Raw genomic sequence first — 6,602 nt, 5'->3', positions numbered from 1 at the left:
CAGTGGAAAGAGCCTGTGCTTTGGAGTCGGTGGTCACGGGTTCAAATTCCGGCTCCGCCAGTTGTCAGCTGTGTGACTTTGGGCAAGTCACTTCACTTCTCTGTGCCTCAGTTACCTCATCTGTAAAATGGGGATTGACTGTGAGCCCCCTGTGGGACAACCTGATCACCTTTGAACAGTGCTTTGCACATAGTAAGGGCTTAATAAATGCCATCATTATTATTATTATTATTACAAAATAAGGCTTTTTTTCTGACCAAATTTCATCTCTGTTATTGGTATGAAAATTGATTATATTGTTGGCAGAAGATTTAGGGTCAGAAAAGGCCAGGTAAAAGACGGAAATCTTTTTCTACTACGTGAGAAATAATCCACGTTTTCATCCCCTGTTTATTCTGAAATCGGGCATGCAAGCCAAGATGCGTAAAACAAATTTCTTCAAACAAATAGGTGGTAACGTGGGTCAACGTTAATGATACCACCTCAAGTCTCTGGTTCCTTAGGGTTATACAGGGAGCCAGGCCGGACTTGCTGAAACAGTCTCTGTCATCCTGGTTTGGCTGTGAAGACATAAGAGAAATTCAGACCGCCCAACAGAACCACATACCTGCAGGACCACATAAAATAAAGGTTAGAACTTGAAAAATACCCTGGCAAGTCAGCCATGGCTGAGGGAACAGATTTCTGCTTGCAAATTGATGTTACTCTGACTTTTCAAGACTGAAAATGGTGCAGGTTAGCAGCATGGCTTAGTGGAAAGAGGATGGGCCTGGGAGATAGAAGATCATGGGTTCTAATCCCAGCTCTGCAACTTGTCTGCTGCGTGATCTTGGGCAAGTCACTTCATTTATCTGTGCCTCAGTTACCTCACCTGTAAAATGGGGATTGAGACTCTGAACCCCATGTGAAAAAGGGACTATGTCCAACCTGATTTGCTTGTATCCAACCCAGTGCTTAGTACGCTACCTGCCATGCAATAATAATAATAATAATAATGGCATTTGTTAAGCGCTTACTATGTGCAAACCACTGTTCTAAGCACTGGGGAGGTTACAATAATAATAATAATGATGGCATTTGTTAAGCGCTTACTATGTGCAAAGCACTGATCTAAATGCTGGGGGGTTACAAGATGATCAGGTTGGCCCACGTGGGGTTCACAGTCTTCGTGCCCATTTTACAGATGAGGGAATGGAGGCTCAGAGAAGTTAAGTGACTTGCCCAAGGTCACACAGCAGACATCATCATCATCATCATCAATCGTATTTATTGAGCTCTTCCTGTGTGCAGAGCACTGTACTAAGTGCTTGGGAAGTACAAGTTGGCAACATATAAAGACAGTCCCTACCCAACAGTGGGCTCACAGTCTAAAAGGGGGAGAGACATGTGGTAGAGCCAGGATTCGAACCCATGACCACTGACTCCAAAGCCCTTGCTCTTTCCACTGAGCCAAGCTGCTTCTCTACAAGGTGATCAGGTTGTCCCACAGGGGGCTCACAGTCTTCATCCCCGCTTTACAGATGAGGTAACTGAGGCACAGAGAAGTTAAGTGACTTGCCCAAAGTCATACAGCTGACAAGTGGTGGAGCCAGGATTAGAACCCATGACCTCTGACTTCAGATAATAGTAAGCGCTGACCAAATACTAAAAATATTATTATTATTGAATTTCAATAGAAGATTTCCCTCTTCCAAGAGAATGTATCCTAATAAAGGTAAAGGGAAGAGCCTTCAATTCTATACACGAAGGCAGGTCACAATGGGACCCAAGCAACAACATTCTTGAGTCTGATCATTTTAGCAGGAATTGGCATGTCTCAATATGATTGTGTCTTTGGGCATTTTATTTGAAAATGATGGAGTTGATAGTGAGTTCCTATCCAGGTATGCAGTTGTGAACTCTGATCAATATCTTATATATCAAGAGCATGTAAGAATTTTCCTTGCATCCTCATATAGGGCCACATATGGTCCCAGTACTGTTTTTTCAGTCACTTTTTTTACCTTCACTTTCTCAAATCAATTGTATTTATTGAGGACCTACTGTGTACAGTCCATACTACTAAGTGCTTGGTAGAACACAGAATAGCAGATTTGGTAGATATGTTTCCTGCCCACAGAAGCTTACAAGCCAAAGGGGGAGTCAGACATTAAAATGAAGTATGTATAGGTACGTGAGTGCTGTGGGGCTGAGGGTGGGGTGAATAAAGGGTACAAATCCAAGTGCAGGAGGCATGGAGAAGAAAAGGGACTAGGGGAAATGAGCGCTTAGTTGGGAAAGGACTCCCAGAGGAGATATGATCTTAAGAAGGCTTTAAATGTGAGGAGTGTGATTGCCTGGTAGATATGAGGTGAGGAGGGAGTTCCAGGCCAGAGAAGCAGCGTGGCTCAGTGGAAAGAGCCTGGGCTTTGGAGTCAGAGGTCATGGATTCAAATCCAGGCTCCGCCAATTGTCAGCTGATTGACTTTGGGCAAGTCAGTTAACTTCTCTGTGCCTGTTACTTCATCTGTAAAATGGGGATTAAGACTGTGAGCCCCCTGTGAGACAACCTGATCACCTTGTAACCTCCCCAGGGCTTAGAACAGTGCTTTGCATATAGTAAGTGCTTAATAAATGCCATCATTATTATTATTATTATTATTATTATTATTATTATTATTAAGGGGCTTGCCCAAGGTCACACAGCAGATAAGTGGGGAAGCTGGGATTAAAAATAAAATGCCATCATTATTATTACTATTATCTGGGTTAGCGGGTATCAGTGAGATAGAGATACAGTGAGTAGGTTAGCATTAGAGGAGATAAGTGATTGGGTTGAGAGTTGTAGGAAGAAATCAATAAGGTAAGTTGGAAGTAGAGGAAGGTGATTAAGTGCTTTAAAGTCAAAGTTAAGGAGTTTCTGTTTGATGTAGGGGTGGATGGGCAACCACCGGAAGTTCTTTAGGAATGGTAAGACATGGACTGAATGTTTTTATAGAAAAATGATCCAGTCAGCAGAATGAAATATGGACTGGAATGGGGAGTGAAAGGAGGCAGGGAGCTCAAGAAAGAGGCTGTTGCAGTAGTAAGTAATAATAATAATAATGATGGCATTTATTAAGTGCTTACTATGTGTAAAGCACTGGTCTAAGCACTGGGGAGGTTAGAAGGTGATCAGGTTATCCCCCGGGGGGCTCACAGTCTTCATCCCCATTTTACAGATGAGGTAACTGAGGCCCAGTGAAGTGACCTGCCCAAAGTCACACAGCAGATGTGTGGTGGAGCCGGGATTTGAACCCAAGAGCTCTGACTCCAAAGCCCGTGCTCTTTCCACTGAGCCACACTGCCTCTCTGGCAGTCAAGGCAGGAACAGTGCTAGGATCGGCATAGTAACAGTTTGGATGATGAAGAAATGGACAATTTTAGCCATATAGTGAATATGGAAATGAATAATAATAATAATAATGGCATTTATTAAGTGCTTACTATGTGCTAAGCACTGTTCTAAGCACTTGGGAGGATACAAGGTGATCAGGTTGTCCCACGTGGGGCTCATAGTCTTCATCCCCATAGAAGCAGCATGGCGCAGTGGAAAGAGCCCGAGCTTTGGAGTCAGGGGTCATGGGTTCAAATCCCGGCTCCTCCACTTGTCAGCTGTGTGACTCTGGGAAAGGCACTTAACTTCTCTGTGCCTCAGTTCCCTCATCTGTTAAATGGGGATGAAGACTGTGAGCCCCCTGTGGGACAACCTGATCACCTTGTAACTTACCCAGCGCTTAGAACAGTGCTTTGCACATAGTAAGTGCTTAATAAATGCCATTATTATTATTATTATTATTATTACAGATGAGGTATAACTCATGAGTCATGAGTAATGCCAAGTTAATGGGCTTGTGAGATAGGGAGGGTGGTAATTCTGTCTACAGTTTGGAAAAGTCAGGGGAAGGACAGGGTTTGGGTGAGAAGAAGAGGAGTTCTGTTTTGGATAGGTTTAGGTGTCTGTGGGACAACCAATTAGAGATGTCCCAAAGGCAATAGGAAATGTGAGGATGCCGAGGAGGAGAAAGATCAGGGCTGGAGGGCCAGACTAGGGCTAGATTTGAGAATCATCTGCATAGGAAGGGTTGTTCAGTCCATGGGAGCAAATGAGTTCTCCTAGGGAGTGTGTGTAAATGCAGAATAGAAAGGAACTCAGAAATTAGCAATGAGGGACTCCCACACTTAGGGAGTAGGAGGCAGAGGAGGAGCCCACAAAAGAGATGGAGAATGAGCGGCCGGAGAGATAGGAAGAGAACCAGGGGAGGACAGTGTCAGTGAAGCCAAGGTTGGATGTTTCCAGGAGAAAGAGGTGGTTGACAGTGTCGGAGGCAGTTGAGAGATCGAGGAGGATTAGGATAGCCTAGAGGCTGTTGGATTTGCCAAAAAAGAGATCCATGGTGACCTTTGAAAGGACAATTTCTGTGGAGTGAAAGTGGCAGAAGCAAGACTGGAGGGAGTCAAGGAGGGAATTGGAGGAGAGGAAGTGGAGGGTGAAGGTGTAGGGAATGCTCACTTAAGGAGTTTGGAGAGGGGTGGGAGAAGAAAGATGGAGGGAGCCATATTGTCATGAGCCCTTTTCACACTGTCAGGCACCTATTCTATAAGTGATGATGATGGCATTTATTAAGCGCTTACTATGTGCAAAGCATTGTACTAAATGCTGGGGAGGTTACAAGGTGATCAGGTTGTCCCATGGGGGGGCTCAGAGTCTCAATCCCCATTTTACAGATGCAGTAACTGAGGCCCAGAGAAGTGAAGTGACTTGCCCAAAGTCACACAGCTGGTGGAGCCGGAATTTGAACCCATGACCTCTGACTCCAAAGCCCGAGCTCTTTCCACTGCGCCATGCTGCTGCTTCTCTAAGTCCATCCCTGGTACTGTCTCACCCTATCAGGTACTCAATGACAAGTCAAACCACAGTGAAACCAAACCACCACGGTATATAGTGGAAAGCTTTATTCACTTTGGTCTAATTGAAGGAGGAAATGCATATGCACACACACATACACACAAACACACAGCTACCCTTTCCATATGTTTTCCCCAAGTTCATTCATTCAATCATATTTGTTGAGTGCTTACTGTGTACAGAGGACTGTACTAAGTGCTTGGAAAGTACAACTCGGCAACAGATAGAGACAGTCCCTAGCCAACAACGGGTTCATGCAGGTGGTCCCACAGAGGAAAAGTTTGAGGCGTCTAGCCGATCACAGCACGGCATCCTGGAGCCAGTCTTTAGGTGGTTCCTGGAAGCCGTGCCATAGGCGTCTCGGCTCACGTGGTCTTTGTCGCTGCCCAAGCCCGGATTCTTTAGCTCATTGCGACGACTTGCTTCAGTCATTTGACCCCTTTTTCTGTGCTGCCTTGCTTTCCTTGCTCTCTTTTGATCTCTCTGTCATTCATTCATTCAATCGTATTTATTGAGCGCTTACTGTGTGCAGAGCACTGGACTAAGCGCTTGAGAAGTACAAGTTGGCAACCTATAGAGACGGTCCCTACCCAACAGTGGACTCACAGTCTAGAAGGGACTGTCTAGAAGGGACTGTCAGTCGGTTGCCCTCCCTCTCCCCCCAACCTTTTTTCAGAGGGGTCGCAGAGGGTCCTGACTCACTGCCTTGCCTTCTCTGCTGTCTCAAGCCCGTTACCAGGAAAAGCCAGGGTGGGACAGCTGTCTTTTCCCACATGCCCACCCCAAGAGCTGTTTTTGCAAGGTAGCTATCTCGTGTACTCCGGCAGCCCTCTTTTTTCCCGATGGCAAGACGATTCAGTGCCTCCTCAAGGTCCTCCTTCTTTTTCATCATTTCCTCCCCAAGTTCCTCCTTCTGTGTTGTTGTTCACGGGGTCAAATGATGGTCCCTCATAAAGTGGTTTCTGTTACAAAATGGAGTCACTGATGCTCACCACACATATCTTCTCACAGCAGCCTCTCTCCTCATTGCAACCTGCCAGGTGGTCATGAGTACTGCTGTGCCATATTGTTGCAGTCTGAGCTTTACTGCATCTTTAAAGAGTTTGTTCTGCCCTCCCTGCTTGTACGTGCCCCCGTTCAGTTCACCAGTTGCAGATGCCTAGAAGGGCTGCCTACCATTCTCTTCCTCCATTTTGCATGCATGCATTTCCTTGTCATTTTAGCACCTAAGATAATCAATCAATCAATCGTATTTATTGAGCGCTTACTGTGTGCAGAGCACTGTACTAAGCGCTTGGGAAGTACAAGTTGGCAACATATAGAGACAGTCCCTACCCAACAGTGGGCTCACAGTCTAGAAGGGGGAGACAGAGAACAAAACCAAACATATTAACAAAATAAAATAAATAGAATAGATATGTACAAATAAAATAGAGTAATAAATATGATAACGAAGGGAGAGGGGATTCCAGTGGCCAATCATCAATTACACTGTATAAAAACCCAGGCAATGACTCCATTTTACTCCAAATATTTAATTGGATCCTGATTGGTCCTACCATGCTGTGCCAACATTGAGTCTCCGCTAAGTCCAAAATGAGCCCCCATCTCTTTGCAGCACGGAATCCCAGATGACAAGAATGCCACACTGTGACTTGCTCTAGGGAATAACTTC

The sequence above is a fragment of the Tachyglossus aculeatus genome, chromosome 4 (assembly GCF_015852505.1).
Source record: "Tachyglossus aculeatus isolate mTacAcu1 chromosome 4, mTacAcu1.pri, whole genome shotgun sequence".
NCBI lineage: Eukaryota > Metazoa > Chordata > Mammalia > Monotremata > Tachyglossidae > Tachyglossus > Tachyglossus aculeatus.
This window is presented reverse-complemented; position numbering follows the sequence as displayed.